Source organism: Pantherophis guttatus, chromosome 6 (genome assembly GCF_059756535.1).
Source record: "Pantherophis guttatus breed Tessera chromosome 6, ASM5975653v1, whole genome shotgun sequence".
Classification (NCBI taxonomy): Eukaryota; Metazoa; Chordata; class Lepidosauria; order Squamata; family Colubridae; genus Pantherophis; species Pantherophis guttatus.
In genome coordinates this window covers 60,824,844-60,848,056 of record NC_142068.1, presented here as the reverse complement: position 1 = coordinate 60,848,056, position 23,213 = coordinate 60,824,844, and the positions used below count along the sequence as shown (strand labels likewise).

General features: G+C 35.8%; 1 long non-coding RNA gene across 1 annotated transcript in view; it reads left to right on the top strand.

Annotated features, from left to right (window-relative positions):
• LOC117676715 (uncharacterized) overlaps window positions 1-23,213 on the top strand; it is a 189,457-nt gene that overhangs the window by 8,188 nt on the left and 158,056 nt on the right. The window contains exon 2 of the long non-coding RNA XR_009620377.2: window positions 19,225-19,290. This is a non-coding gene — a long non-coding RNA (uncharacterized LOC117676715). The remainder of the gene's footprint in view (window positions 1-19,224; window positions 19,291-23,213) is intronic.

Here is a 23,213-nt window from a genome sequence, read left to right as displayed (position 1 = left end):
TAACCCACCATTTCCTGGAAAGATAATTTGCAATTTGGTTCGTAAATACCTTTTGTCATTTATAAAAGTTATTTATAAACCCAAATTAATGTCTGAGCACTGGAGATTGCAAGGGGAAAAAAAGATAAAGCTGACCAATGCTTTCATTATTAACTGATATTCATACATCAAAATTGGGGATTGGAAATGCAGTTAGCAAAAACAGAATAACCTTTACAAAAACTACAGGTCAAAACTGCTTACAAAGAATCTCTGCTTCTAAATAGCTTTCCATTATCTCTGTGCTTCTCTTAATGATTCTTTATTGTTTGGGGTGTTAGCTCTTATGAAATGTCATGGATTTCTTATAATGTAATCATTAAACATTAAACATGAGCAAATATGACATAATTTTCTACATTAAAGGCCTGAAGGTGAAGCTGGATGAACGTAATGCATCAAGAAGGATAATTATTAGGTAATCTTGATCGCCAAGATTTCACATTTTAGCAGGAGACTGTTAACAGTTTATGCATCACAACTAATTTCTAGGTTTTGGATTTTGAATTTCTAACTTTTAATAATTTAATTTTTCTGACACCCTTTCTGTTTTGAATATGCTTGTAGAGGTTCTCCTTCAATTTTTCTACCGTAAATTGCAGTTGTTTTCTTCTTTTTCCTTCAGTAATAGCTATGATTTTTTTTTTTTTTTGCTGCAACAATAAATTGGGGGGATGCAATTGAATAAGCGTTAACATGTTTGTTTTCTGTAGACTTTGCAAGCCTTTTGATATTACTGAAATGATATGCTGTATTGTATATGGTAAATATTTGTTATTTTTGCTGAAATAACTGTGCTGAATATTATCTTTGCAAGTATCACTGGACAAAAGTTCTTTAATTTGCCTCTTCCAGCATTTAGCAAGCAGAGGCAATATATTGATCTATTTAACTGCTTATAAGAATAAATAATGTGTTCAGATGTTGCCAGAAGGACAACCGCTCCTAGCAGTACTAAAAACAAGACATTATGCAATTTTTGTCTTTCATTTCTGACAGTGTGTGCGCGTGTGCATGTGTGTGTGTAGAAAAGAAGTACACGTAGTCCTCGACTTAAAACAGTGACCGTTCAAATTTACAACAGCATTGAAAAATGTGATTTATGAGCATTTTTCATAGTTATGACCTTTGCAGTATCCCCATGATCATGTGATCAAAATTCAGATGCTTGGCAACTAACTCATGTTTATGACTGTTGCTGTGTCCCAAGGTCATGTGATCACTTTTTGCAACCTTCTGACAAGCAAAATCAGTGGGGAAGTCAGGTTCACTTAACAATGCAGTGATTCACTTTACAACTGTGGCAAGAAAGGTCGTAAAATGGGGCAAAACTCACTTAATAAATGTCTCCCTTAACAACAGAAAATTTGGGCTCCATTGTGGTCATAAATCGAGGATTACCTGTAGTAGGAAACAGGATAATCATCTGGATCTTTTTGCAAAAGTCTATGAAAAACATACTATGATAAATTAATGCAGTATGGTTGTTAAAGTGTCAGACAGGCATCAGGGAGACTCGATCATAAAGCTCCATGGATAACTTTGGGCAAGATTTAAATGAGATAAATATATAGATGGACAAATGAATCACTTAGAAGCATATCTTATATTCAGTCAGTCAGTCACATGTGCTTTCTAGAAACTATTAACTCAGTTAGGAAAAGAAAAGGAGTAAGATGTAAAGTCTGAGGAAATAGGACATAACATTTTTTAAAAATCCTAATGACTAGAAACTTTGAAGTTGGGGACTTTTTTAGTGAGAATTCTGAGAAAGAGGAATGAAGAGTACAGTAGTAAGAACGGCAAGGGAACTGAATTAGTAAACACTTAGCAGCCCTGTTTGGTCAGACCTAGAATGCATCTAATCCAGCATTTCCACCCAATCGCAAAGAAAAGGCATCGAGAAAGTTCATATGTGGGACAGGGCTGATAGGACATATATAGAGATAGTCCTCTCCCAAGTGACAGATATTTAAAGATGCATAAAATGTCTTCAATTCTGAATATTTCAAGACCACAGTAGCAGACTTTTAACCTCTATCCTCCTTGAATTTGCTAAATGTAGGTTTAAAATTTTTTTAAAATGTATTTATTACCAGCTTTATTAGTGATATCAAGAAATTATCTAACTGAATATCCACATTCTCATAGTTAGATCAAGTGACCAGTTTAAGATAAGATCAACTCAGTGGACAGAATTTTGTCTGATTTAAGACAAATGCCCAGAGTTTCTTATGCGTGTTCTCTTTCTTCTGCCACAAAAGTTTCCAGGTTTTGGATCTTCTTCATCCCTAGTAAGCACATAGTAAATCTGTGTAAATCCTTTTTTTTTTTTTTTATTAAAGTTAGAATGTGTGGAAGCACATATGAAGCACCCCTTCTGAAATTGTTCACACAGACACTTTTTTTTTTTTTAAATCAGGAAGCTTCAGAAACTGCTTCCAGCTGCCGCCACATATGTGCACCACGGCTATTTTGCTCTGCATGTATGCACAGCTAGCCAGGAGCAGCTTCTAAAGCAGCTGGGTGAGTCTGAAAAAAATAGTCTGTTAACATTTCCAAAAGAGATGCTTTGTACATGTGACTGAGCATTCCAAAGGACTTCTTTTCAAGGATATGGATGGCCCTAATACATACTTCCTACTTTGGAATACACTGGTTTCATTACTTTATCTTTTCAATTCATCACCCTCTTTTTTGCCATCCACAGTGGCACAGCATATAATAAGAACTGTGTTTCTTGGCTCATAATATAGTTATTCATAATTATCACAATTATATTGTGATTGGAAGGGGCCCAGGGAAGCCTTAAATTACCCACTTGTAAAGCAGTTCTCCTGGCAACCTCATTTCACAATGATCAATTTGGGCTTTCTACCTCCCCTTTCTGCATCAATACACAAAGAAATAGCCACCCACAAACAGCCAAGGTGTTAGTATTAATAAAAGTGTTCCTTGAAGACTTTACCGTGGTGAATATTGTCATGTATTCACTCTTACTAAACTGCAAGAGGTTGTACAGTCAGCGCTTCTAGAGCTAGTTTACTTTGTATAATATATCACCAGAGGTTTAATTGTCTCTTTATACTACATATTCTGTTGAGAAATATCTTAGCTGAGCAAAGACAAGTAAGCTGTCCTATATGTTTGTACAGTGGTTAAATTGCTGGCAAAGAAAGCAGGGGATTGTGAATTGTAGTCCTGCTTTAGGCATGAAAGCAGATTGGGTAAATTTGGGGCAGTCACTCCCTCTCAGGGTTGTTGTTGTGGGGAAAACAGCACGAGGAAGGAGTATTAGGTTTATTTACTGCCTTGAATTATTTATAAATTAATAAAGGTGGGATAAAAAACTAATAATAAATAAAAATGTACCCAGCACACTTGCCACAGATTTCCAGAAAAGCCATAACACCAAGTTTTAAAGCTGTATCCCAGTGGTGAAATTCATTTTTTTTTACTACTGGTTCTGTGGGCGTGGCTTGATGGGCATGGTGTGGCTTGGTGGGTGTGGCTTGGTGGTTGTGGCAGGGGAAGGATACTGCAAAATCTCCATTCCCACCCCCTCCAGGGAAAGGATACTGCAAAATCCCCATTCCCTCCCCACTCCTGGGGAAAGGATATTGCAAAAACTCCATTCCTACCCCACTCTGGGGCCAGCCAGAGGTGGTATTTGCCGGTTCTCTGAATTACTCAAAATTTCTGCTACCAGTTTTCCAAACTACTCAAAATTTCTACTATCGGTTCTCCAGAACCTGCTGGATTCTTTGATACATGTACCATGGTCTGTACTACCTCCAAGATGGGCTTTTGGCAAGGTATGGGTTGCACCTCACAAAGATTGGGAAGAATCGACTGGCTCAACGTATCAGGAAGGCTTTAAACTAAAATTGAGGGTGGAGGGTGACCAGTTTTTAGGATCTCCAGGACCTAATTCCAAGCAAAAACCCCTAGAAAGCAAGGCAAATAACGAAGTAAGGAGGGATGGGAAGGAAGACAAACTCAAATACCAAATAGGAGACATAGGAAGCATACCCAGAGTCAGGCATAAAGACCTCAAGTGCCTATATACAAATGCACAAAGTCTGGGGAGCAAACAGTGTGAACTTAAACTATTAATACATGAAGGTAGATATGACATAGTACGAATAACAGAAACTTGATGGGACGAAACCCATGACTGGAACATACTGATAGAAGGATACAAACTCTTCAAAAAAACCAGACCCCATAAAAGAGAAGGTGGAGTTGCACTGTATGTAAAGGACCACTATATTGCTATAGAATTGCATTTAACCAAAGGGGATTTGGGATTAAACTGTTAATCCCAAATTCACGTCAATCAAACCAATTTGTTAGATTTCTGTTGAGCTTTTATCAAGGTGTAAGTAAGTGTTAATCTCTCATGATTCTTCAAATTTTCAGTGCTTTATTCCAGTCTTCCAGAGCTTTGCCAGTTCTTCAGGAGCTTTCAAAAATTGTGATTAGGGATACTGTGGTAAGTTGTATTTGTACTTTCAGTGTCTTGGATGTAAATCCACCAAGCAGTGGAGAAGTACATTTATTTAAATTAGCTAAATCTAAGTGTTCTTTAAGGGGCGCAGTGACTCAGGGGCTAAGACATTGAGCTTGTCGATTGAAAGGTTGGCAGTTCAGCGGTTCGAATCCCTACTGCTGCATAACGGGGTGAGCGCCTGTTACTTGTCCCATCTTCTGCCAACGTAGCAGTTCAAAAAGACATAAAAAATGCAAGTAGAAAATTAGGGACTACCTTTGGTGGGAAAGTAACAGCGTTCTATGCGCCTTTGATGTTTAGTCACATGACCATGGAGATGTCTTCAGACAGCGCTGGCTCTTTGGCTTTGAAACGGAGATGAGCACTGCCTCCTAGAGTTAGGAATGACTAGCACATATGTGCGAGGGGAACCTTTACCTAAGTGTTCTTTTATTTATTTCTTGCGTGCCCTGAATTTCAGCTCCCCTTTTCCTCTAGTGGTACAGCTAGAATGATTTCTGAGAGAAGGCAAATGTAAAGACATGATAAGGTATGACCCATATACCCTTTCTCTTCACAACAGATTTATACTATCATTTGCTTGTGATACACAAGTAGGCCTCGACTTATGACCACAATTGAGCCCAAAATTTCTGTTGCTAAGTGAGACATTTGTTAAGTGCTTTTTGCCCCATTTTATGACCTTCCCGGCTAGAAGTGAATCACTGCAGTTGTTAAATTAGTAACACAGTTGTTAAGTGAATCTGGTTTCCCCATTGACTTTGGTGTCAGAAGGTCGCAAAATGTCCTACCCCACCGCAGTGGAAACAGCAGCCTGGCTGCTTCCCTTCCCCGCCGTCTCTTTATTGAGAGGGGTGGCAAGTGGGGTGGGGGAGAAGTGAAATACATGGAGCGGGACGCAGGTCTTACCTTTCAAGTTCCATCGCGTTCCTCGCCATTGTGTCCAGGGAAACACGTTGTAAAAAAAAAAAACCTTCTTGCAAGTTCAATAAAGTTTTTTTTTACAACGTGTTTCCCTGGACACAACGGCGAGGAATGCGACGGAGCTGGAAAAGTAAGACGTGCATCCCGCTTCTCACCCGCCCCACTTGCCACCCCCAAATTGCATCCCTAAAGGGGGCGGGTGGCTAAGCAAGGGGCAGGAGCCCTGCCATGCCCGGTGATGAGGGGGGGAAGAGACGGCAAGGGGAGCCACATCTTGCTCCACGTCATAAAGTCATAAAGATGAGTCAGTTGCCAAGTGTCTGAATTTTGATCACATGACTATGGGTATGCTGCTGCAGTCATAAGCATGCAAACTGGTCATAAATGACTTTTTTCAGTGCCATTGTAACTTTGAATGGTCACTAAATGAACTGTTGTAAGTCAAGGACTACCTGTATAGAAATGTTTAAGATTGTGAATGGTACCTCAGGGATATGTGACAGTTTAATCATGAGTATAAGCCCTCAGTGATGCAAACCAATTTCATTTCTTTATTACAACTCATAAAACTTCAACAAAGCATGGGTTCAGAATGGTATCTGATTTTTTTTAATAATTTCTGAAATAATCTCTATTCAGTGATCTGCTAGTACATTTGGTACGCCAGATTGTGGCCCTGATCTATAATGAATGGCTTTTTGCATTACCAGTCAGAAGGCCCAATGCAAAGCGTTTCTCTCTTAAGTTTTTTTGTTCTCTAACCTGGGAAAAGAAGAAAAAAGCAATATTGTATAAACACAAAAGGGTTTAAAACCTGTCTGCCATTAAAATCTCCTGAACGAGAACCCCCATTAGAGTCTTTATGTCAGAACATTAATATCCCATTGTCAAAAGGTGTTATTTATTCCTGCATAGAATACTTTTACTTAAGATTCTTTTCACAACTCCAGAATCAGGTCTAGAGCACTCTGTCCTATTTCCAGTATCTATGTTCTGTAATCAAGTAGATTAGTTTCTGTTTAGCTGCTGTGAATCTGAAAGCACACACACACAAAGCTACTTTTCATTTTGCAAAAGAAAAGCTTTGCATCTGTACAATAAAGGGGTGAAATCCAGCAGGTTCTAACAGGTTCTGGAGAACCGGTAGTAGAAATTTTGAGTAGTTCGGAGAACCGGTAAATTACCATCTCTGGCTGGCCCCAAAGTGGGGAGGGAATGGAAATTTTGCAATATTCTTCCCCTGCCACACCAACCAAGCCACGCCCACAGAACCAGTACGGAAAAAATTAGGATTTCACTCCTGGTACAGTATCTCTGTTGGCAGGAACAGGCATTGGTAAGCTTCAGCTGGTAGTTTATTTTGTTATAGAATCTGAAAGGAAAAGAGGCCTTGATAGTTTAACAGGTCAATTGCAATTCCTCAGATTTTTTATTGCTCTATATGACTTGTCCTCCACGTTTAATTTTAAAAAATAGTTGAGATTGATTTTCGATCTTTTGAATTGGTAGATCCTTGCAATACTTCATATGCTCGGACTAACCTTGCAAAGGAAGGTAGGATGAAATTGGCAGGAGTTGTGCTTGTTTCCCCCTTATCATTAGCGGAAGATTGGTGAATTCAAAATTCCAGGATGTGGTTTTGGATATACTGCCCGTGAATGGATAGGTGTGTGTTTGGTAACAATTTCTTGCTTTTCTTTTCAGAAGTTAGGTTGAGGTTGTACTGACTTATTTTTGGTGCTTTTCTTAGGAATTATTCTCCCCTTGTCTTCAGCTCCAGCCACTGTAGTAACATGTAGCAATAGATAAGGTGCTGAGGAAAGCATGTGTTTGCAAAATTGGCTGCATTCTATACTTTCACTTCACATCTTTTAAATGCAGTAAAAGAATATTGACTGGGTGTCTTTATAGTTATGCCTTTGTAGCAACTTCTCAGATTATTATTATTTTTATGAGCAGCCAGGCCAATAAACGTAATATGTTCTGGAAATGAAGAGGAGAGATTGCCATTTATCTTGCTGCCTTTTTGGGCAAGAGAGAGATGAGGGGACTTCTATTGTTCTAGGTTTGTTAGGGATACTGAATGCATGATGTTTTTCTACTTCACCCTTAGTAAAATGGAGGTAGGTCTTACTTGTCTCATGGTGTCCTGAAATCTGTAGTGGTGATGACAATTATATAACCAGCTTCAGCATTATTGACAGAGAATGGACAGTAGAACTGGATCTAACTGGAAGTGCCAAATATTGATTTTTTTCAGCAGTAAACTGGGATTGTAAAGAGGTGTGGAAATTGAGATAAAAGAAGAATCCCATTCTGGACTCTATATTATATATTTTTTAAAAAATATTATTTATTATTTTGGATCAAAATCAATTGTGTCTTATTAATTTCTGTAATACTAAGTATTTAACTTTTTCATGGTAATTTAAGCTACTTCAAACAGTTGTGATGAATCTATTAAATTACTGCATATTAATTTCAAGTCTGAGAGATAGCATTAAATATTAAAGGTGGAGAAGAAGAAAAGTAGATGCATGCTAATTCACTGGGAATCATGAGGGTATGTAAGGGAAGCTTGTGGAATATTATGATGCTAGATAGCTGTCATGTAATAATAGCTAGGAAACTGGAGTTTTGTTTTAAGTCACAAAGTCTGATGTTCATTTTATCTTACATGATGGAATTGGCATACATTGTGTGCTACATGAAGAGAAAAATTCAGCCCACACACTTTTCCAGTTAAGCAAATATAGTAGTAAAAGACAAAAAAAAAAAAAAAACCCTCCTGCATGAAACCTGCAAATGTTTAGACCACACAAGATAAGACAACAACTTGCATATTTCCTTAGCCATTGACTGTTATAATTTTTACATGAGATCTAACGAATTTCCACATAACAGAGGGTTTAGATACTAAAAATGCAACCTTGAAAGTTAAATGAGATTTTTCTGATATGTAAGCCTATAAACCAGTCCATAATCTTTATTCCATCCTTGACTCCCAGGATGACTTAATTACCAATATACAGTTCAGATGTGTATATCTGATAATCAAAAAGGGAAGAGCTTTTCTTCAGGCCTAACTATGAATTTAAAGTATTTCATTATTTATCCCATGCAGTTTTTTTAAAAAAAGATTCCCAGAATGGAGAGAGTTGCTGTAATCCAGACAGCCACATTTTATTTAACTAAACAAATCCTTATGCATATCTATGAAGGATGTGAAGAGAATATTATATTAATATTAGCACTTTTAATATTAGTAAAATGATATGGTAAATGCCAATCTGGGTTAGACCTTATAGCTGACTATGTAAATCACAAAAATAATCTACATTATGGAAAAATATTGAATGCAATCCTCTTCAACCAGCTGTACCATACTGTACTGTTCTTTAGGATATCTGTCCCTATTTAAATGACACAAAAGCTTATATAAGTAGAAAACTTGTATAAATAATAAAATCGGCACAACATCATTGTAACACTGTATATGTGGGTAGAACCATCTGTCCAAATTTTTCTGGCCTTGGAAGCAAAGTATAGCTATGACTGTGTGGTTCTTGAGATAGCCAGAGAATTCCAGGGCTGTTGTCTGTGTTAATAAATAAAAGAAAAGAAAAGAAGGAAAGTAAAGAAAATGAGAAACCATTTTTTTATATCACTAAAGTAAACTGCAAAACTGATAGGTGTAATCATCAGGGGTAATGGATGTAATTACTAAGAGTTGAACTTGATATGCGGGTCTCTTTACCTTTATACATCTAATGCTATTAAACATTATATGTTGAAATTATCTTTCATGATTAGTTAAATTTAGGATGGATCCAGATTCAGGCATTAATAATAAGTAATAGTTCACGGATGTCAAATTTGCCACGTCACGTTGCCCTCACATGATGTATCATGATGTTTTTCCCTTCACAGAGCTGGGGGTGTGTGGCCTGCACATGATGCAGCCGGCTCATGGGCTGCCAGTTTGACATCCCTGTAGTTGAACACCTAAATGAATTTCTCTGCTCTCTTCTCATAATTCAACGGTACCCATGTAATTACTGAAGTCTGCTAAACTGAATAAGCTATGAAGTGCACAGAAAAGATGCCTACATGAGAGAAAGAGAGAGAGAGAGATCCTTTGCAGTCAGCCCATCTCAAGAGCATCTCCCAACTCTTGTTATACTATTCTTTAGGTAGCAGATGTTGTTTGAAGGAGGAAGGAATAAAGAATTTTGATTCTCCCTGTTCAGCTGTACATGAATGAATCTGAATCCAAACTGCTTTGTTCAAGATTCAAGATACCTTAAAAGAATCTGCCATCCTTACTTTTTCAATATGGATTAATTTTGCATTGTATTAAAATAAATAATTGCCAATCATTATTCTGTAATGCACACATTTCTCTTCAATGTGTTATTATTCATTTCAGTCTGAGCTACCACTGATTTCTCACCTTCAATAAGTCGGAAGAAAGATTTTGAGATCAGAAGATCTAATCTTAATATATTATTTAACAGAGTATTCAGTAACAAAAAAATCTATACCATAGCTTTATAAATTATGATCAGAATTGTCCTGAAATGATTTTAAAGCAGAACTTCTATATTACAATATTTCCTTTGCTTATCCCATGGTTTCCAAAGACCGAACTCACAATATCTTCTTTTCCTTACTTCCTCATAATAAAAATAAGCCCCCAACTATGTAAGTAGTAGGTAAATCCCATTAAATCAACTGCAAAAGGACAATATTCTTATGATATGTTCACATGCAATCTATTGTAAACTCCCACAGTGTCATTTATGTTTGGCAGCTGATTTATTTTTAGTCTCAGCTGTGGTATATTCTTCCTTCCTTTTAAATCATCTTTTATTTGAAGTTTTGGAGCTTTGGAATGCTTGTGGGTGGGCTATTTTTCCATTGTCAGGAACTCATTTTACCCAGCCTCCTACTGTAGCTTTTGGGCTCAAGTTACATTCTCCTCATTCCTTGTAGATCTGCAAGTGCTATAATGCCTTGGTAGCTTTGCAGCTCAACCCTCCTTAGCAATATGTTTTTTTTAATCTCTTCATCCCTTTCCCACCTTGGTAGCAATCCTCTGCTTTTGGGAGTTGTGATCAAATGCACATAATATGAACTAAGGGCATAACAAGGGATGCATGAGGGAGTATTTAGTGAGTGCCATTTTCCACACCTGGACAGTAGGAAGAGAGAATTAATTGGCTCATTCAATTCTCTACATTTTAGGCTCAGTGCCATTGAACTGGTTTGTCAACTTCTGAAGGGCTACGGAAGGAAATAGAAATGGACTCAGTTAAAATTGTGTGAAAAGCTTTGGCTAAATACAAATATTTATCAGTTCACCATTAAGAAGTTCCAAAGTGCTTGTGAGGTGAGCAGACCATTTCTCCCATCACTTCACTCATTTGGGGGCAGGAGAGGAAAATTCATAGGCTGGTAGCAATTGTAACTTTTAAAATAGCTATATTTCACATAATTATTTTCAGTATTATTGTTTTCTCAGTGCAGCCATCTGAGTTTCATTCTCATTCTGCCTACAGGCATTATGTGAGTAATTAATAAATCATCTTCATCTTCTCATATGGACATATACTCTATTTCTCAAATATGTAATTGAACTGAATTATGTTCATAGAATTTTACGAAGGGCAAGAATATCATTAAGCTAATGTAGATTATTTTCTACATTATAATTTATATACACAGCCTTTATTTCCTACATCTTCTTTATTTAGTTGTGGACAACATGTAATTCATGTCAAGGTTAAAATCCTTCCTGATCATCTGGCAGTGAATGGCAGAGCTAATTTACTTCTGTTGTTGCCTGTAGGGATCAGTGTTGATTTAAATAATAAACTAACAATTGATTACTAGAGGAGAACAAAAAATACAAAATCGGTCAAATCAGTTCTGTAGATGACAGCGATGTGAACTAGAGATAATAATATATGTTTTAAATCAGGTTGCCATTTCATTTCTTAATTGTTTCCACTTAGTCTTCACAAAATGAAAAAGGGAGAAAGCTCCAAGGCTGTATTTATCTAAGGTGGAGTTTCCCATCCTAGACAAAGGCTTTAAATGCCCTTTTCTCTACAGAGAAATTTACTTAATTAACAGTAACAGAGTTGAAAGGGAGCTTGGAGGTTATCTAGTCCAACCCTCTGCTCATGCAGGAGACCTATACTAGGGTCTCCTAGTATATATTGATGTATACTTTGCAGATGCACCAATATATTTGTAAAGAAATAACTGTTATCCAAATTTTTATCCTCATTTTGGATTTATTTGCTATTTGTGTACTTAGGTAAGGCTATGCTTGCTTCAAAAGTAATTTCAGAAGTATTTGAGATTTCACACAGCACAGTATTAGCACAGCACCTCTTAAAGCAGTTGAATGTTTTTCAGGCTTCTACTTTATCCTGAAAAGGCAAAAATACAGCTGCTTTCATATTACATATGCTCCAGTTTCTTACAGCCTGAAAAAAGTTTTAATGAGAAGTGCTGTTGCATGAGGAATATTAAGCACTTATTTGAACTGTGCACTCTCTTAATAAAGCATTCAAAACGTGTGATTAAATATATGTGATTGAAGAACCACTAAACAAGAATTACTAGGTAAGAACCTAGAAATATATCTGCAAATATAGCTGAATGATCATATCTTGATCTACTGTAATAACATATGGCCCTTGTACAAAGGAAGAGCATTTTGCAATACTGCATGGTAATTTTGGTTATTGGTGGGGCAGATAGAACAGAATGATGTTGCAGAAACTCAATCTGAATTTTCTCAGAAATAAAATACAGCCTTCCATATAGTCCTTCATAAGAAGTTGCCTGACACATCTTTTCTACTTCAGGAACTGTTCCTAATTCTTTCATCACAACTACTTAGCTATATTTTGTACACACAGAATAATTGATTGCTGTGTGATCACTCTCTGTTTGCATTCATTTTTCCTTTCCCATTGTCCAGATTGCAAATTGATTCACTTATGTAGTTAATAGTACTACCACTGTATTTAATAAGGGTCTTTTATTATGGGAGGATTCCATTTGGATCTGTCATTTTTGGAGTAAATTGTTTTCTATTGGAGCTGCCAAGATTCTTCAGACTATGAGTAAAGGAGACATGACATTAAAATGTCTTCACCTTTAACAGGCAACTGCTTTACAATACAAATTGCATAAACTGGGAGGGGGGGCTGTTGGAAGCTGACAGCAAATGGATTAAAAGAAGCATAGAAGGGTTCTGAAGAAATCTTATTCATGGCAGATATTTGTACTGGGAGGAAATCTCTCATTGGTTCTGCTAGATTTTACTCTGCTTCAAAGGTCCTGGTTGTATTTAATCAAATAATTATACTAGTAAGAAGCAACACACCTGCACTACTAAGATTATACATATAGCTATCCTGAATGTCTTTCTTAAACTGAATTGGGACAATGAATTAGTAGTTATATTTTCATATTATGCTAACCAACTGTTTACTTAACCACAATTTGTTAACCTGATTCTTAAGTTCATATTGTACAACAAACCTAACCACATAATGAAGTGCGTTGGGAGAATCTAGCTAGTGGAAATGCAGCAGTCCAATGCAGATAGGACTATCCACCAATGGGTGATAAATTTATCCAGATCTTGGTTGATTTAGATGAAAAGATTCTTATTCTCTATGAAATGCATGCATTTCTTCTAGTGCTTTACATAATAAAGAAATCTACCTTGCAGTTATAAAACCACTGCTATATTGTTTGTATATTAATAGACATTACCAATAAGATACCATAAATCTCTTAATACTGGAGTATGAGCAGTATCCTACAAATTAAAGTATCATGGAATAATCTGGTTTGGATAAATGTTAAAAAATAGCATTGTGTCCTTTAACAACCTTGAAATTTATTTGATTAAGTCTTTGTTAAATATTTGCACTTATGCATTAAATATATTCTCATTTTAGCATACTTGCTAAACAATATTTTCCTGCTGGGCAAAGAGATCAGTATGTTAAACATGTGTAAAGACAAAAAAAAGATAGTCTATAGTAAGATACTTAATTGGTCTACTGCCATCAACCATTTCAACACTTGCACACCTTTTTGGCCACTTATACTGCATTGTTAAAGGATGATAAATCATTTGACACACAACTAGGGTTTTGAAAAATATGTGAAAACCATTCAGCTGAAAAATCTGTTTGAAATGTATGAAATTTTCCACCTGACTGCTTTCTGCTAGGAGGAAATACTGCAGTGAGCTGCAAATATTTTTAATCTTGTTTTATATTAAATAGTTTAATATATGAATCACTCAGAGTACAATTGTTAAATTTTACACAATTTTTATTTCATTTTCACTTGACAATGTTTCTGAGTTTGATTTCAAGTAACCCAAAATGTAGACATTCAAATAAGACTGCTGCTCTAGCAAAGGCTGCAAATTTTAAGAATACAAACAGACACACTGAACACTTAAGTCAACTGAAATTGGAAAATGTTGCTAATAAAGTTGAAAGCTAAAGCTTTCATTTCAAACTGGCTGCTAACTAAAATGCATACATCTTGGGTCATCTGTTCAGATGGATTCATCTGTTATTTTGATATGAGAGAAAATATAAATTTGGAGCCCTACATGCAGAGAAGTTACTGGGAGAAATGGAGCAGTAAAGAAATAGATGGGGAAGAAGTTAAGCTTCTCTGTTTGACATCACCTCTCCTTATCTTGTTTCTTAAAAACAAACAACCACCAATAATTTATTATGCACATTAAAATTTAAAGTTGAACTTGTCCTTTCAGTCCGAATAAATAAGAGCAAAATTTCACTACGGCTTGAGTCTCACAATGTTGTTTATCTGTGGATGGTTTGCATTCAATAAATCATTTTAAGAATGTTTACCCCAGTCTTTGGTTCAACAGCCTCCCAGAGTGTACTTACATACAATAAGTAAAAAGTCCCTTAGTGCTAGCTTCCAACTTAAATAAATGGGAAAAAAAGATGGGGGTGGGGAGTGGGGGTGGGGAGAGAAAAAGCAGATTCTTAAGCCTGATAAAAGTTCTCAGGATATTATTACATGAAGGCTTTAAACCAGTTGAGAATCAACATCCGACCAGTCTGATCACATGACTTGGTTGGTGTGGGAACTGATTTTTTTCCCCCCTCTTAACTCTGTATCAGCTTATTTGAATTAGAGAGTATCGTTTTTTTCTATAAAAATTGTTGTGGCTGTTTTGTGAAGTTGATTCACAATAGAATTTCCTGAATGAAGGCATATATAAGTGTCCTAGGATGATGTTGCAGGATCCAATCTGGGTCATTCACTAGGACCAGAGGTTTAGACTTCTGTGGATGGGCTCTAGCATGAGTCCAAAAGCTTTGAAGACTGAATTTCTGGTCCCGGTGGCCAACCCGGATTGGATCCTGCAATAGAATTTCCCATTGATAGTTCTTTTGTCTCACTTTGCTCTTGGCTCCTAGATTCAAGAGAAATGTTTTGTCCCCTATTGAGTTTTAGGATCTTCTAATGGTGCTTGCATAAATATACCTTTTAAAATATATCTCCTCTTTTCAATGATTGGAATAAGATGCATCAGTGGTGACAGTTAGTGGAAGTGACATCTGATTGCCAAATTGCTAACATGCAATTCATCAGCAGTGGATCTATAATACAAGAGATATAAAGCTTTATCTCATATCAATAACTCAGATTTTTTGGGAAACAGATAGACAAACATACCGTATATTGAACAGATTGGTAGAATAGGTTGAACATTAGCATTTTCCCCCCATTTTGTATGGAATTGGGGGTTGGGAGATTTTTGTTATTCCACAGGGGGGCAATAAGTGAGTGACATTTTTGTACTTTCCTATTGAACAATTGAAGGGAGTAGTGATTAGGTCAGGTGTTCTCTGCACATACCCAGGATTTTGGAGGACAGCAGAAATGAAGTTATGAGTTGGTTGCAAATTGCCTCCAATGGATTGGAACATTTGGTGTCTTGGACTGTAAGTACATTTTCATTTATTGATTGATGGATTGGAGAAAACAAACAGCTCTGTCAAATGAGCAATGCAACCTGATTTCCAAGAAAAATAGAGATAAGGAGCTTTAAGATTCTGAATGCAAAACAGATGAAGGTAGGGACATATCTGCAAACAATCTTTAAATGGAATCATTTTTAACAGAAATTTAAATAAAGCAAAAGGCTATTTGCATTCTTGTATATATAAAACAGAATAACAGAATTATAAGTGTGTGTGTGTAGTGTGTATGTATGAGTGTGTGTATGTATATGTATATCTCCTGCAACTTTTCATTTTCTTCCATACTTGGAAGGAAGCCAAGATAACAAGCTAAGAGAACTTTCATAATTCACCATTGAAAAGATACTGAGTAGGCATGGCAAAGCTATTATGGATGTCTCTGAACCCTATCATTTTTTTACCTTAAAGAGCTGCTGCCCTGATCAACTACCGACTGGCATACAGTCATAGTAGTGAAGGAATGGTGTGTAATGATGCCATTCATCACCAATTGGATTCCAAATTTCTTTTGAAGCTGTGTACCCAATGTACTTTCTGCACATTCTTGCAGGCATTGAACATGGCCTCAAAACAAATTTGAAATCCAGCAAAGATAAACATAACAAAGTTAAAGGTTTCCTTAGGCTAAAAATAATAGCACTTCTCATGGCATCTTATGAGTAACCGTTAACTTGCTGGTGGGATAGAAAACAGGAGGGCTCAGAGCAATCACTTGCCCCTCTGATTCTTTGTAATGATCAACTTGAATAGAAATAATCCATGAGGAGATCGAGATCTTCAATAAATGATCCTGGAGAGAGGAATGGTCTGATGGAGCTAGATTATCTACAGTCTATTTCCATAGCAATTGAATAATGTGTTGTTGTTGGAAGATAGTAGTGCATTTTCATTCCTTCCTCCTCTTAGGAGTCACTGCCAATGTCTGTGGGTTTTTCCCTGCTCTCATTTTCCACTCTCTTCCCTAATTCCCATCTGTCCAGAACAGCCTTCTTTTTGTCTGTATCCTGAACAAAACAGTTCTCTTTGATTCTGTGCATCAGCCAATATAAAATTTAAATTTCTGCTGTCCAATGATAACACTGATGGTAATTATCATTTGTACTTTATGTTGCATGTTGTAAGCTGTTGTCTATATATATATACACACACACACACACACACACACACACACACACACACACACACATATATATATATATATATATATATATATATATATACATACATACATACATACATACATACATACATACATATATTATCTCTCTCTCTTTCCCTTTCTCTCTCCCCTCCCCTCTCAAAAATGAGCTAAACTGAAGAATCATCAAAATTATCCAATCACTGGCTATCCCAGAATATTAAAAAGTGGGACACCAGAGAAGTATAATAAAATGTGAAAATATTGCCATAGTACAATATATATATTTTAAAGATGGGGGTGGGGTGGGAGAGTGTTGGTGTTCCGGAACAGTTCTTAAATGATTTCTTAAACTCCTGAAATCTACCCTAAATTATATGCTGAATATAAAACATTGCACTTTTGGTCATGACATGTATATATAAAATACACACTAACTCCATTAAACATTAAGCAGCAACACATGAGTACTATTAATTATTACCTGTCATATTGAGATTAAATTGGGCATTAAATTAAGGTTAAAGAGAGATTAAATTGTGACCTGAGGTGCAGAAAAGACTCACTAGGCACTGAAATATAAAGTCATTATTTGCACAGAATAAAATTAAGGACCTGTACTGGCTGCTTCCTATGATAATGAGATACATTAGTAAAATTAGTACCATCCATATCATTGGTGCTTCCTAGAACCTAAGCTTGAAGATCACTTTTAAGGACAAACTGGTCACCAACTTGTCAGCACCAGCTGAACAATGTGTCACAACATGTTTCTTTTGGGGGTTACTCGAAAATGCTGCTTTCTGTTCTAAATCTATTGCTATCAAGCCCAATTTAAAAAAAAAAAACTATTGAAATTAAATTTAAATCTATTTTGAATTCATTTTTTAAAGGGGCGAGAAGCACTCTCTCTCTTTGCTACAAGACATTTTAATCAACACTAGTTATGCCCAGAGATAATATATGATGCTATTTAATAGTCATGACACTCTAGGTAACTCTGGGATTCCTCCACCATACTGCTTCGCTGTCTTACTTTATTACATTCTTTCTTCCTGTTTTTTAGGTGGCAGGAGGAGAAAAAAAATACTTTCTGCTTTCTTTTTTTCAGCTTTTTACAGGAGTTTCAGACAGGCTGAGTACCAAATTTCCTCTTGAAAACTCTGTAAAAATATCAAGAGGTAGCCATTTATTCTGTCATAGTCTTTTCTCCACGATTTTGCCTTATTCTTTCTTATGTAGCACTGGTCCAGTAACTATGGCATCAATAACAGGTCACCATATTATACAAAAAGTCCTAAGACCAAAGCATCTGTGGTGTCAAAAATAAAATAAACATCTAAATAATAGCTGGACTCATTACAAATCAGAACTCCAGCACACTCACTCTCATAGTTCTTTGGAGAATCTCTAGAGTCATATTAATTCAGAAACCTTTGGGAATGAAAACAGCCTTTGCTTAATTTGTTTCATAAAAGCACAATACAGCAATTGCTGCTCCTGACACTCTTATATGATGAGCTCAAAACAATGCAGCTTGTCTCCAGATTCATAATGAAATTGCTCTAGTGTTGTAAATGGAAATATCCAGCACATGATCAGCTTTGGAACAGTGGATAAGTATGAAAATAGAATTGGTTTCAACTCAGATACAGAGCAAAATCTTACCATGTTCATTTTCTAAAGCTTGGATCTGCTCCCATTAACTGTATTGGAGAAAATAATGTGATATTAATCTTGCAATTAAGCACTTAATTTAATTAATTAAATTTTATTTTAATTAAAATAAATACTAGCGGGCTGTGAGCTATCAGTTCCAATACAGATGATAGTAGATCAGATACCAAATAATTTAGAACTAGTGATCATAACAAGGACATTTTCCAGGAAAAGCAAATGTTTTCCAATCAAGCCTGGTGAAAATTGGAAAGCTATATCTGGAAGAAATAATGTTAAACAAATAGTTAAAATTCAGCAGTCCATCAATAATATGTAGTTTGAAAGAAATAACAGGAAAAAATGTATGTAACTATACAACTGTTAAAGGAATTGAAAAGACAATAAAATAGTTTTGTGTTTGTGTTAAGAAGAAAATACTTCGCATTTACAGTAAGTTTAAAAAATAAGTTTATTTTGGTAATGATTGTGTATTGTAGCTACCACATATTGTGCCACACTGGCAATGATCATCTTGTCTCTTGCACACTGCATCGCAATTCAAAAATATTGGAGTACATGCTAAGTGTACCATCTCTCAGTAGCTCCAGAGGTTTGTTTGTTGGTAACAGCCTTTATCAATTTCCTTAAGTGAGTGAACCTTAAGCTAATAGGAATGAATACCTTCACAAATAAATTTCTAGGCCAGCCTATAATTAGATACAATTATTTAAGTGTCTCCATATGACAGCTGTTACTATGCAACAAATTGTTTTCATGGTATGACTTACTATACATATCAGATTCTTATTCTGTTTATTCATCCATATATAAAATGTGCTATTTGCTTTTCATTATTATTATAATTCTTTTCTTTACACTAGGATGATCCACTTTTTTCCAAATATTTTTACAAGTGCTTCCAACCAAATAATGAGATGCTGAAATTGGTAAGTGAAACAACTAAAAGTTACATAAATGTGGTTGCAATATGTAGATCAGATTCTGGATTCCTTGTGTTATAGGGTCACATACGATCCAATAATTCTAGTTCATTCGGCACAACTATCCTCTAAGCTATTCCTTTTCTTCTATATATTATTCATAAGACTGATATTTTATTTAGTGTTAGTGAAAGGGATTGAGATAAATTCTGCAAATATTATTAAAGGAACCTGAGTGAATTACAACCCTGAAATTGAGCTATAATAGCATTGTTTCTGAGATATAATCTTTTATACTTCCAGCCAACTAATTCAACAGTACTAAAACAGAGGGCCATGTCAGATCATAATTACTGAGCAGATTCTGTTGAAGTGCTTTGCTTTATCACTGGGTTTTAGAAAGGAAGACTAATACACATAAATTAGCCCTAGCCGGAAGCAGAGCTTACTGTAATTAACAGTTGTTTAGGACTCAACCCAACAAATGTAGTCTTTGAAGTTGCTTTGGGGTATGAATATAATAATGCTTGAGTAGCACTGTGAGCAAATATTGCTACAGGTACACTATGAGTAAACACTGATATATAAACACAGTAGTTAAAATGGTAAATATGCACTCAAAGCTCTGATTTGAACATGCATATTTAGTACTCGGGGACTGCAGAATTGCTGTTGAAGATTAACAATCAATTGTATAGCATTCATATTATTTGACATCGCTTCATACATCTTTTTCGTGTCATTGTTTCCTGAAAGATAGGTAGTATAAGAATGTGTCATATAGTCCTGATGTCAGAGATAGAATAAATCCTTCTGACAATTTGGTACCCTATTAGAAAAAAACAACAGCATCCTATCTTTCCAGTGGGAGGGACATCATCATTTTGTATATCCTTTCTCTTCTATAGCTTTTCAAGTTTGTTTCACAAAAGTTAAGCATGGTGATTCCAGTCTTTATATTGAGCCCATAGGCATACTGATGCTCTTTAATATTTTAAGTTTAACTCATATATTTAACAGAAATAATTCTACACCTGGAAGTATCCAGGTGACAAGTTTGACCTTCTCCATTTTCTGTTTCATACTACATAGTCTATTTGATTCAGTGTTGTTCATACAATGATCATAACATTATAGAGATGGAAGATACCATTTAGGTCACCAAGTCCAACTGCCTGTCCAATGCAAGAATCCCAATTAAGGGATTGTAGATAATTGGCTAGCCTCTACTTCAAGACTTCTAATGAAGGGGAGTGAATCAACTTCAATAAATAATTGATTCCACTAACTCTTCATAACTGTTATGATCCCTCCCTCCACCCGCAGAATTAGCCTTTCTTTAATTTAAATCCATTATTTCATATCTTATACTTGAGAGAGAATAGGTCTTGACTTTCTTCTGCCTGACATCCTTTCAAGTATTTGAAGCATGCTATCATGTCCTTAGTCATTTTTCTCAAAACTAAAAAGACTTTTTCAGTTTCTTTTCATGGGGCTTAGCTTCTAGTCCCCTGATCAAATTCTCTGCCTTGCAATGAACTTGTTTAACTTTCTCCCTTCTTAAAGTATGGTAATTAGAATTGGTCACAGAGTAGAGAGGAACAATTATATGCTGTAATTTGTAAATTATAGGTCTGTTTGCACAGTGATTTTGGTATGAAGTGAAGAACATAGGATTGAACTTCATGGCCTTTCACATGTTCCACGTATAGAATATATTCGAATTGTTTGAAAAGAGTGTGTTAATCCACGCCTTGCATGATTGTATTTATTCAATCTAAACTTTCCTGTGATTCAATATTCCTCCATTTTTCCAATATTTGCATTCCTTAAGTAGTGATATATTCTTTCTTGATGTCACATCTAGCACAGTTTGCTATAAAATTTCCTCCTATAGGTAAATACCTATAATTAGTGTATTTACACAATTGCTATTCCTTAGTTCAGAACCAAAATCCATTGATTTTTCTAGTTGGCTTCTCCCAAAAAATTCCTAGTGGACAAAATGAAAAACTGCATGCATACAATTGTTCTGTTTTAACCAGCTCTAACACACAGGTCAAAATAATCTTTACTAAAACTAGAACTGCATGTCAAGAATAAAGTAGGCAACAGTTTGGCATATTGGACAGGAAGAAAGAAGTTATTACATCAAATTAGGCTCTAACTAAACAGCATTATATACAAAGATCCTGCTGATCTTTTTCTGGCTATTTGTTAAGGTTGTGATGTAGAACAAGTTTCCTTTTTGGAAGTAGGATTTTAGATATTCCCATATTACACCTCCCTGCCCCGGGCCTTTAGCTGAATATACTGTTTTTAGGTGTAGGAAATTATCTTATTGGATCTAAAACAAGGGCCTCAGCATCCTCTGATTCTCCATGATCCCATTCACTTAGGACAGGGGTGTCACACTGGCGGCCCATCGGCCGGATGCATCATGTGCAGGCCACTCCCACCACAGCTCCGCAAATGGGGAAAAGGTCACGAAAAGTCATGTGATGGCAATGTGACGTAGCGAGTTTGACACCCGTGACCTAGGACAAGTAACAGAATGGTCTTCCTTTGAGATTTATTCCAGTTGTAGTATGATGGTGCTAGGACGAAGATGGAATATGAAAACAGTGTTACATGACCATTTTCATAAATATTTATTATGTTGGAGATGAATTATTGAAAATATTTTTCCAAATAGACATTTTTCTAAATTCTGCTCACTAAAATATGCTGAATTCCAATTAAACAATTTTAATCTGTAATAGTGGCTAATATATTCAAAAATGATATTAGAGAACAAAATTATTTCTTTGACTAAAGGCATTTACTTGCTCCTGCATTTCTTGCTGCTAAATATATTTGCCACTTTTCTATCAGGATATTTTGGAATAAAACAGGCCATATACTTTTATTAGGTTTACTGCCAGTGGTATCAGGTGTTAATTCTTGTGCTTCTGTTTAAGATTTGATTGAATTCTCTTTTCATAAATTAACTTATCTTCTTTCCCTTTTTCTATTTCTTGATTCTGAATGAAAACATTTTCTTGCTATTTCTTCATTAGCTAGTTGTTTATCTTAAAACTGGGGTGGGGTGGGGGGAATTGAGTTTCATCTGCCAGAAGAAGATATGGCATGTTACATTTCAAAAATGAAATTTAATGTTTGTATCTCTGTGGCTTTCTTATATTTTTCTATGCTACTTTCCTCCCCTGGTATTGGTGGTTGTTCTTTTTTTCTCTTTTTCATTTGTTGGTGCTGTTTAGCATGAAAATAAAGCAATATTTTTCTTTCCTCAGTAAATAGCTGAGTCTCACATTATAAGCCAAGAACTTTTTGTTTCAACAATATTGAATTTAATGTGGCCATTGTGTATCTTTCTCCTTTCACAGTGGGAAAGGTGATTACATTCTAATTAGTTTCCCCCCCCACACACACAACTCTTCTTTTTTTAAAAAAAACATTATCTTTTCTGACTGTACTTCAAATTCTCCTGACCTCCCTTGAACTTGGCATTTTGTGTGGTAGAGGTCAATACTTTAATGTCACCTTTCTGAATGTATTTAGCATTGTGGCTTCCTATCTTCTAGCCTGCTGGAACTGTGTTGGCTGAGCTGATTGTAAATAAAGAATTTGACATTGCAGATATACTTGGAATGATGTGCGCTTTAAGTTCACTATTCTGCCCAGATGAGTGGAGGGCATGGTTCTGCATTTTAATTTGAAATTCAATGAATATTTTGAATGCCGCACCATATCTATAACATTATTTCAAGGCTCTTGTGCATTCATGGGTGTAATGATTGGCATTGGCAGTAACTTGATGCAATGTTGCACCATTTTATTTTATCTTTGATCACTTCCTATTCATTGGAAAAATCCCACAATTGCAAACCCACATTATGTTTCACTCAGGATGCCAAGTTTTTTATATT